This window comes from Alligator mississippiensis, chromosome 1, assembly GCF_030867095.1.
Source record: "Alligator mississippiensis isolate rAllMis1 chromosome 1, rAllMis1, whole genome shotgun sequence".
Lineage (NCBI taxonomy): Eukaryota > Metazoa > Chordata > Crocodylia > Alligatoridae > Alligator > Alligator mississippiensis.
The window spans coordinates 54,195,611-54,206,998 of NC_081824.1; the positions used below are offsets into that span (position 1 = coordinate 54,195,611).

General features: G+C 46.4%; 1 long non-coding RNA gene across 1 annotated transcript; it reads right to left on the reverse strand.

Moving 5' to 3' along the window:
- Positions 1-1,234: 1,234 nt before the first annotated feature.
- On the reverse strand, positions 1,235-11,324 carry LOC109285512 (uncharacterized). Its single transcript, XR_002093265.2, has 2 exons — positions 11,256-11,324; positions 1,235-1,544 (listed from the first exon to the last, which is right to left on the reverse strand). It is a non-coding gene; the product is annotated as an uncharacterized LOC109285512 (long non-coding RNA).
- Positions 11,325-11,388: the final 64 nt, after the last annotated feature.

The window sequence follows — 11,388 nt, forward strand, 5'->3', positions numbered from 1 at the left end:
GACTGATATCCAGCTTTGACCTTGGTTTCCTCTCTAGCAAACTGACCTAGCAGATCCACTCAGACTCCTTATGCCCCAGTCAACCCTTACAGCTGTAACCCTAAACTAAAGTTGGGTGCAGCAGAGAAAACAAAACAACAACAAAGTTCCTTATGATGCCCCTCTTCTTTTCCTTCCAGCAGCATCATGTTTAGCACCAATTGCACAGTGTGTGGGGACACTATTTAACATTCAAACTAATCCTGAACTCACCCATTGCCCATGTAACTGTGGCAGGGCACTGTTGGTGCCTGCCACTTCAAGGGCTGAGCCAACCAGCCAGCAGATGCTTGATTGTGGCAGCCATCTGAGGTCTCTAACTGCCTATATAAGGAGAACAGTTGGCTGCTGGAAGGAGAAGTAGAAACACTGCCTGGCTGCAAGGCTGTATGCAACATCCTGGAGGTAAGGGCAGGAGCTATAGGGGAAGGTTTGGAGGCTCCTTGTCCTGGGCATGACTTAAAACTGCACCCTGCTGGGAGTGGGTGGTCTGGTGGGGTTCCCAGTGGCGTGGGAGTCCCCAGGAAATGCCAGGTCAGCTACCACCCTGGTGAAAGGAGGGTAGGGGCACCTTAACCCAGCCCTCACCTTTGAGTGGATTACATGAACCATCTGATCCAGGGAAGGCCAGGTAAGTTTCAGGAAGCGCCTGAGCCTGCTGGGGTGAGTGACCCCATGGGGCCAGGCATGCTTCATGAAGCACCTGCGCTGGGAATGGGGGACCTCAATTCCTGAGTGCAGGCAGGAGGCTTAGGTCTGATCTGAGGGACCCGACTGGTCAATGCTGGGGTCAGAAGCCCAGGGGTCCACCATGAGGGACACCTAGAGCAACGAAGCTCAGGGTTCCAACTGGCCTGAGACAGGGCCAGGTCTTAAAGGGAAGCTGATGGTCCCAAGGGAGGGGCCACAGCTAATGGGTGAAGGGGATGATTGAGTTGACTGCCTGAGATGCCATCTGTGAGGCTTGGGCAGCAGTGTAGGGAAGAAAAGGAGCTGCAGATAGCGCCCCCAACATAGGGGCAAGAATGGGCAGCCTCCTGCCTAATTAACACCTCAATTATGTTCTATCAAGGCATGGCAGGAGAGACAGGTGGGCAGGGTGCCCAGAAGCAGGTGAGGAAACTAGCACTGTGGCTAGTCAGGGAGCCCCATTTTGCCACAATAACCCCAAAGATTTTCAGAACCAGAAGAAAAAGAACTTGTAGACTCATGTGTACTACAACAGGACTTTGCACAGGTACTTGAGGATGCTTGGAGCTTGTTAGAGCCACGATAAAGAGATATTCCATGAGCATACAGTCCTGGTCCACTTCAGTCTTCCTCTGCTTGTGGAATCTTCCATCACTCTGTCTGCTGGATCTCATTAAATTCCTTGCTTCTTAGGTGCATCTCAGCTGCCATGCCACCGATGGTCCTTTTTCATTTTCATTGCATCCAGACTGCCCACCTACCCAGCCTCCTGGATAGAATAGGTAGCTCTTCTGATCTAGAAGTGCCTCTGAGGACTGTGAAAGAGAGAGAACTGTTTTTTTATATAAAATGTGGAAAAAATTGAAAAAAAACATTTAAAATCCAGCTTGCTATGACGTTTTTATTATTTCTGACGTGCCTCTGTTTTTATTTGTGAGATTTGAGACTTGGAAACTAGAGGGGCACACATAGCAAGAGATGTGCTCTACACTGTACATCACTGTAATAGTACTTTTCTCTCCATTTTAAAACAATATTCTAAAAAGTGGTTATGTGTCGTAAACTTGGATGTGGGGGAATTGAATCTAACAAGGTTTCTGTTTACCAGCATTGAGTTATCTACATTTTGAAGGTTGAAGACATTTATCTTAGTATGGAAAAGTAAGATGGCATTTCATGTTAGTTATGAAGTTGCATCAATATATGCAAAACAATTTTAGGATTTGGTAACAGTGTATCAGCTAATGCAGGAATACAGAGTTACAGAGGTGAACGTGAAAAGTTTGTCATACCAACTAACTTGACTGATCAAGTGGAATTCTTGCTACATGAAAAAAATGGCAGCACCATTTTTTTAGGACTTGAAAAAAAATTAGGAGGAACGATGATAAGATTCTGACCTAAGCAGTAGATAATTGATAGCTGCATACAGCCACTCCACTCCCACAACATACCAAAGCACCAAACAGGTCTCACAAAAGGATAGTTTCCAGGCTTCAGTCCTTATCCTTATTCTATGTCACTGAGGTCTTTGTGAATTTATGATCCAAGTGCCTAATAAACCATGCAGATCTGGGATACACAAGATTGGTAGCATCTTTGCAAAAAGTGCCATGCCCTCAGGACATTTCTACTGAGGCAACAGAGCAGTGAGATAATTGACAGCACTTAGGCCCATTATCTGAGCACATAAAATGGGACAATAGCACCCAGTAGGATACTCCGATTAGAAGGGAGGGGTTCCCCCCCACCTCCAATCCTGAGCAGCCCAGCAGGCAATTGGTAACACAGTGCTTATCACCCCTCAGTGTCTATCAGCCCACTAAGAAAATAAAGAAAACAAAAGCTTCTCTCCATTAGTTCAAGCTCTTCTTAAACAATTTTTCCAACGAAGGAACAGAGGGACATTACCAGCTACCTGTTGATTAGTTCCAAAACGACCCAAGTGGACACAGTCCTGTCTGCCTTTGTCTGGTTTCCCACAACGTGAACTGTAGCCAGCATCTGGCCTGCTAGCTAGTGCTGAGATGTGTCTGTGTAAGGCAGACGGGAGGGGGTAATCCCTGCTTAGCAGGGAGTGGTGAGGGCGGGGAAGGGGAAGGGGAGAGGAGGGGGGCTGGAGAGCTGGGGAAAGCCAGGCAGACACCTGCAGTCTCTGCCACAGCTCCAGTCAGATAGAAAAGGGGAAGGGCCACCTCTGCTGCTGGGACAGACATTTCATAACCGGTTTGAGCCAAATAAGTTAATTCTACTATATTCAGCCAGGTTTATCTCAAACTGGTTTCAGCCATTTTCAAACTGGTTTATGTGCACTGAACATCTGTTCTGTTCTCTTACAGGTTTAAACCAGTATCTGATCCCTTAAACCGGTTTATGTGTAATGTCTCTCCCTAGCACTGATGTCTGTGAAGGTCTGCAGGGCTCTGATCCTAGACCTCCTTAGCCAGAGCAGATGGAAATCATATCTATACTCCCTTCATCTCACAGATTGATGCTGGATAGCACTCAGAAAATAGACAGTACTGCTCTCCCAAGAGACTTTCTTATTCATAGCAGGCAGTACTTGCCTGGCTGAGTGGACTGGGTTTTCTAGCTGGTGACAGTCAAGAGGACAGCCCTGACTGGTCTTCTATTCCAGCTGTATTAAAGTATCAGCTACAGCTCAGGAGTACAGTGCAAGGCAGCAAAGAGTGGAAAAGAATAACATCATCTACAAGTAATATATACCAGGATAACTATAATAGTATAATTATATTAGTACACAGCTATAGTTCCATATGTAATGAAACTGTAAGTGTAGAATCAGTACAATACTCTAGACCTGGGTGGTGTGGGTGCTAGGCCACATGGTCGACAGTCCAGAGACTGCAAATTCACAGGCCAAAACAGAAGTGCTCACATTGTGGCCATGCCAGATTCCAACAAATATGCAATTCTGCTAAATACCTTGTCACAAGGATGTGAAAAAGGAAGTATATATACAAAAAAGTGAGGTAAAAACTGAACATATATGTATAATGAAACCCAGGATTTCCTAAGAATGACTATATGCAAGTCCAAGGACCTTGTGAAATAAATTTGTGGGTGTGTCTACATGAGATGCTCCATCGCCATAGCAACAAGTCACTATGGTGACATAGCGTGGGTGGGCAAAAACTATGACACCAGCACTACTGCTCAGTAGCAATGAGCTATGGCACAGTAGGGTTGGAAATGACCCATGTGCCATCAGGACTGTGCAGTAACAGCAGTTACTCCACAATCATTTAGTACTTGCTAAAGCCAGGATAACTATAATAGTACTTACTAAAGCAAATACTAAATGACTGAGCAGTAACAACTGCACAGTCGGGTACAAGTGTAGATGCACCCTGTGACTATACAAAAAAACACATTGTAACAGAAAACCTATTTGTGCCACAGAGAAACTGCTTATGTTTATTTTTCTATAAAGATTACTTCTGCTTAGGTTGATGTCTACCTGGATTATCTGCTGCCTACGTGCCACCCATATAAATAAAGCCATTGAATGACAACTTTATTACACCATACACATATGGCTATACAAATAATCAGTTTATGAGGTGGTATTATTTATGTAATCATGAGAAACCCTCTTCCTTTCAGAGTTCTGTAGTATTCTAACATAAGCAGAACACTATGCATAGACACTACCATATAGTGAAATCAACAGGAATGCGGCATGGACAAGGACGTCTCTGCCAGCAAATAATGAGGGGGATTTGGGCCTTGGTTTTCCTAAATACCTAGACACAGTGAAACTACTGGAATAAAAATCTTCAGTTTTAAAGTCTTCAGGTTCTGTTAATGAAATGTCTTATATCACCATAGGTTGAGAAAATGTGTGTCTTGACCCTGAATGTAAAGCTGAATTCAGCATTTTACTCTGGACCCCTTTAACATGCAGGCAGTACTAAGAGAAGGACTCTACATATAACATGTAAGCATACAGTTTTTTAGACAGAAAGAACTCCCTTTTGGTATTAAACTAGCAGAGCCAGCTCTCTTCCCAGGGACCTCTGCCCCATAAAGAGAATCTGTCAGAGGTAAAAGGGCAAAGGACACAGCAGAGATCTACTCTGTCAATTTTCTATCAGTGTGAAGTTCCTTATGGACTATATGCCAACCACAGCCTACTCTAACTCATACTGAAGCTACACTGGCACAGAACCAGAGAAATGAATCTCGCTCCCTGATAGCCTTGATCCTCCTGCATTGAGCAGAATTCAGACATGGAGAGAAATGAGACATTGTTTTTAATCTGACAGATCTAATTTTAAAGAAATCATGAGATATGTTTTTACAAACTGAACACAAGGATACAGTTTGAAGAACAAATTTTGTATAAGGACATACAGTCAACAACAAGAAACAGCTTGCTGGCTGATAATGGGATAAAATGATGAATCAAGGGATAGGAATGAAGCTAGCACACATTACAACAGAAGTTGATTTAATATTGAAAAATTAGGTAGTCATAAAAGGAGAATTTTCAAGCAAAGAAGCTATTAGCATGATGCTACAATGAAGTATTAGGTTTTACAACTGTTAATGATTTGTGCATATGAATGCTAAAAGCAAAACTTCCAAGTGAAATATAAAATTCAGAAAACATAAGAAATAAGACCAGAAACATTAGGAACCTAACCTTAAACCAGTAGCTCTTCTACTCTGACCTCCTGCATGTCATACTTCATTAAGTTTTACCTACATTCCTTATACTGAGCCCAGTAACTTGTGCTTGGTTAAGCACATCTTCCAGAAAGGCATCTAGGCTCTATTTGGAAACATTAAGATTTAGTAAATCTACTTGCTTTTGGCTGATTAGTCACCTTCATGGTTAAAAATGTGTTTCTGATTTCTAATTTGAATTTGTCTGACTTTAGCTTCCAGTAATTAGTGTTTTCTTCTATGCCTTTCTCTGCTAGATTAAAGAATCCTTAATGCCAGGTATTTTCTCTGCATGAAGTCAAGTTACATATCAATCTTCTGTCTGATAAACAGATTATGCTGTTTAAGTCTCTCACTACAAGGCTTTTTCTCTAGTCCTTCATTTTTTGCGGCTTCTTTTACACTCTTCAGTGTTTCAACATGCTTTTTATAACGTGGATAGTAGAAGTGCATGCAGTATTCTAGTAACAGTTTTACTAATGCTATATACCAGGGGCAGACAACCCACAGCATGCCACAGTATGGCACATGAAGGTATTTTACTTGGCATGTGTGCCTTGGGGCGGGTGGCAGGGAAGGGGCTGAGGCTGCACTGCCACAACAAGCATCGGGCCCCTCACGAATCCCCCACCATCTGGCCCTGGCATGCCAACATCTTACAAGTTGAGGTTGTGGGTGTTTTTGGCACTTTGCCCAAAAACACTGCTGACCTTTGCTATATATAGCAGTTCTGAAGAAATGTAATATTAGCATAAACACTTGGGAGACTCAACAAACACCGCATCATCCCCAACGGCACTGTGATGTACAAGGCATTGATCATTTTGAGCAAACTTGCTTCACTATGGAGATGGATAAACAAGAGAGACAAAAGGAAAAAGCTGGGGCCTGGACATCACCAGGATCTATTCCTTCCTACTAGAACTACTTGCCACACCTTCAGTCAAACGTGCAGATCTCAGATCGGCCTCCACTGCCATCCATGGACTCACTGATGACTTCCCTATCTACTAGAAGATTGTCATCTCGTATTAAGGGACTGCTGCTACCGCCGATACTACAATAGAGGTAAAATCGCTTCTGGACCCTGAATCGCTATTGCCATTTATACAACAAAAAATTTAAAGCAGCCCTTTTTGCTGTTGCCACAGTACTGCACTGGAAACTTATGTTTCCTAATTTGTACACTATGACCTCTAGATCCTTTACAGTCACTGTCTTCTGCAATGTAGTAGCTGACTCTATATGGATGGCCTGAAATCCCTGTTCCAAAAGGTGTATTTTTACATTTGGCTGTATTAAAGCATGGTTTGTGAGGGATACCAAATGATAAAGTGATTCAGATCATGCATGACTGCTCTTCCCTTACTGTTATTTACCATGATGCCACTCTTTCTATCATGCACACATGTTGCAGTTTCTGATAACATATTTACTTCTAGATTATTGATAAAAATGTTGAATAACATCAGGCCTACTATTCATTCCAGCAGAAGCCCAAATAATACTATTCAGTGATGGTTCCCTAGCATTTTGTGATCGATCAGTTGGCCAGTTCTCACCTAAGGTACATTCCTTTGATAATTGATAGGTAGGACCTACCAAATTCATGGTGAAAGTGGGGTGTGTGGTGGCTCCTTTAATCTTGCAGGTTCCCCTGCGCACCCCCCTGATTGGTGGAGGGGCCCCGACTGCTGTTCGCTCCTTATTGGCAGGGAAGTGAAAACAGTGATTTTAAACATAGCATGGTTTTTGCCTCCCCACAGGTCAGCAGCAAGCAGTGGGGTCACCAGGACCCCTCAGCCAATCAGCAGTGGGAGGCAAAAACAGTGCCATATTTAAAACCTTAGTTTTTGCCTCCCTGCTGATCAGGAGCAAGCTACAAGCAGGACCCCTTCACCAGACAGCCGGGGGGGGGGGACGCGCAGGCACAACAGTGAATGTGCAAGATTAAAGGAGCTGCAGTGCACCCCACTTCTGCCTTGAAGTTGGTAGGTCCCTATCGATAAGGCTGGGTTTTTTAGAGGTAACGTCATTTGATACCTAGTCAACTGGCTTGTAAGTATATTACATGAATGAAGTTACTTTTATCAAACACATTTGAAATTTCTTTAAAGAATGAAATCAGGTTTATTTGACAAGATGCGTTTTCTAGCAAACTATCCTAGCCTGCATTCATCTCCCTTAATTATTAAGCACTTTCATCCCAGATTAGCCCTTCCATTATTTTGCTTGGGACAGATGTCAACTTAACCTGCTTGTAATAACACAGTTCATCTTTACCTTTTTAAAATATTAGCACAACACTAGCACTATAACAGTGTTTTTGAATTTCCCTAGTATTCCAAAAACTTGTTGAAAAAAATATGACTACATCAGACACATCTTCAGCCATATTGTAAGTTACAAGTTAATTCCAGAAAGAGAAGAGAGGCAATATCTGTACAATATGGTTCAGATTCTGCACTTTGTTTATACTAGCATCAGTTCAGAGAAACTCTATTAACTTTGGCGAAATTACATCAGGCTGATAGTGATGTATATCAGAGCAATATACTCAAAGTGTTCTCACTTTTATTGGTTTATATTAGGGGTGTCAAACTCATCTGGCCCCGTGGGCTAGATGAGGGGTGCAGAGCCAGTCTGCGAGGGCCTCACCAGAGCCAGTGCATAGGGCCAGTCTTGCATGGGCATCGCATGCTGTCCATGACCTAGATCAGCCCCATGCACTGTGTGCTACATACACCAGCCTTGGTCCAGGGCTTTCTCATGGAGCTGGCATGGGGCTTATGCTGCATGAGATGCCTACTCTGGACCAGCCCTGTGTGCTGGCTCCATTGCATGGAGCTGGTCTGCAGGCCCAATCCTGACTGGCCCCAGATCCAACATACAGGCCTAGCCCAGTGGGGCACCACACGCATCTCGTACCCTGGATCAGCCCTCCATGTTGTGTGCAGCTTGTGCACCCAATCCAGTCCTATACCCTGCATGCAGCACATACCAGCCCGTTGGGGGCTTGGGTTGTATACCGCATGTGGGACCAGCACAGTGTGCATGCTGCATGTAGCACACGTATCAGACCAGCCCTACACACTGGGTCTGGTATACAGGGCTAGTTTGTGTGCTTGATCCAAACCAACCCTAAAGCCAGTGCACAGGGCTGGTCTGACGCAGGCACTGCATGCAGTGTGCTCCCTGGCCTGGCCCCCTGTGCCATGTGGAGCACCCACAGCACCAGGTACAGCCCCATGAACACCAAACTAGTTCTGCACATCACATGCAGTACAACTCAGAGATGTGTGTGGAGCAGGAGACAGCCTAGGGCTAGCATTTTCTCTTTGGGATCGTTCTAGCCACAAAGGAATGCCCTCTCCCTATGCACAGCTCTGGGTCTCCTCAGAGCTGTACTTGGGGCAGGAGGCAGAGGTCACAATGCTTGGAACTTTCCTAAGCCACAGGACTATTCTTAGCTGCAGAAGAACACCCCCTGTCCTTTGCACAACTTCAAGAGCTGTGTATGGCAAAGGAGGCAAATGTGGCTGTGGCTGGAACCATCCTGGAGACCCAGGATATGTTGAGCAGCAGAATGTCTGCCCTGTCACACCAATCAGCTAACCAGTGGAATGGGGGGGCAGTCCCTCTGCTGCTTGACCCATCCTGAGGACACTCAAGGTGACCTAAGTTTGTTCAGTTGGGAGATAAGAGACAGTGATACTGCTGCCTGAACAGTCTGTGTTCAAGCAGCGCACCAGGGTCTCCCACAGGGCTTCCTTACAGCTTGCTCTGGCCAGGCTTGCAGGGAGCCAGGCTAGTGTTCTCGGACTGAGGGGTACTGGGGGCATCCCAGTGTCGGGAAAAGTGTACAGCTGTTCAAGCTGGCCTAAGAAAGATCTTCCTAGCTGGAAATGGTCTCGTTTTTCCTCCCCATAAAAGCCTGTTCTGTCAAAAATCCCTTAAATGGCTGTACCCTCTTTCTGTGCCAGGAGGAAGGCTCCCCATATAAACTGTGTCCATTTTTTTACTTTTTTGCTCCATGCATCTAAGATCTACCCAAAAACCTTATACAGATCTTCCTCATTGCTCTAATTACTGTAACATTCTCCTTATTGCCCTTGCTGATATCTGTATTATCAGTGCTTCACACTTTCAGATACTTTTTAGCTCTAATTATTTACTACCCACATAAAACTAATTCTCCTGCTTCAGTGACACTAGTTATAATCACTCATTTGCCACTTTCTCCCCAAATTATCAATCTATGCTACTCGTGTGTCTAAAATACCCATCTTGCCCTGACTCCTGGCAGTCTTATGTAGAGTTTTGATTATGGTTTGTATGGGCTGGTTTGGATAGGGATGATCCTGCCTCAGGCAGGGAGGGTTTCACGAAATGACCTCTGGAGATCCCTTCCAGCCCTACTTCTCTATAATGCTATATTTGAGTGAGTTTCAGCCGCATGTTGAGGAAGCAGGGATTTCAAAGCAGCTACTAGTGACCCTCACCTACAGTATAAAATACTGAAAAGATGTTGCAACCTTCTGACAAAGACAGTAACTTGATCCTTAAAGCCCTCGATCAGTCTCACGTGCAATTAAAACGATAAACAAAAGATGTCATTGTTAGATTAGCATGGATTAATGCAGGTAAACTACTTCTTTAATCCTTCCCAGAACCCTACCCAGCAAAAGCCCAAAAAGCTTTGGGTGGCAGGAGACTGTGTGTGCATACTTCAAAAGGCTTCTGTGGCAGCAGTACCCTCCATTCTTCTGCCAGCATTTCTACTTCTGCCACCGCCCAGAAGCCAGCTAAGGAAGGGACTGTGAAGACACTAAATTTTATTCAAGAGCCATTGCCTTTCTAGGGAGCATAAAAACTGCCATTTCCCGAGTCAGACCAGAGGTCCCATCTTGCACAATCCATCCTCATGTCCTGCCCAGGCACCAGAGTGGTGGGATACCCTTGGCTAGGTGGACAAGCCCATATTCCACCTTGCTCCCACCAACCACCAGGGACCTCAGCTGGCGGCTCCTCCATCGAGCCATCACCACCGGCACGCTTTACAGATGGCCTGAACACTTGCCCCTTCTGTGAGCAGAGGGAGACCCTGGTGCAAGGCCTAGCTGGATTGTGCCAGGATGCAGCCCCTTCACTGCCTCCTCCAGGACCTCCTGCTGCAGGGCTGGCTGCACTCCTCCTCACCAAGTCCCTGGACCTCCTGGTCAACCTCACCTGGCCCTGGCTAAGCTCCAGATCTAGCTGACCAGGAAGGAGGCTGTGACCAGGAGGACCCCCCCCCCCCCACCGCAGCACCACTTTCCTGTCCCTCCTCCAGACTATTTCCCTGGGCTGTGCCCAGCACTCCCTGGACTCATTCGGGGCTGGCTGGCACTGTGCAGGGTGCTCTACATTGTGTTCCCCATTATAAACCTATGATGCTTGCTTCCATCCCAGTTACGTCTGTATTTGTCCCGAGGAAGCAATGAAAAAGCCCTTACTGATCCCCACCAAGGAGGGCTTCTAGTTTTCCTAGGCGGGACTAAGCCCACGGCCGCATCACCCGGGGGCAGACAGGGGGAGCCGGGCGTGGGGCTGCCTGAGGGCACGCCAGGGCACAAATCTCGCCCTGCTGCGCCGGAGGCAGCCCCACAGGGCCGGGAGCGCGCAGCGGCGAGGCTGTCCCGGACCACGTCCAACCAGCGGCGCGGAGCACGGGCCGCCCCCGGGGTCAGGCGAGGCCGCTGCGGCCTTCGTGTCACTTTCCCCGGCGGTAGCCGGTTGGGGCTGGCTGGGGGCGGCCGAGCCTGGCGCGGAAATTAGCCCGCTCATTCACGAACCGGTTCTCGCCTGCTGCCTCCGCCTCATGACGCCTTTCCGGCCCCGCCCTCCTCCGCTCGAGCGCGGGCTCCCATTGGCCCGGCGCCGCTCTCGTCACGAGCGGCGTGAGAGGGGCGCGCGCGGGGGGAGGAG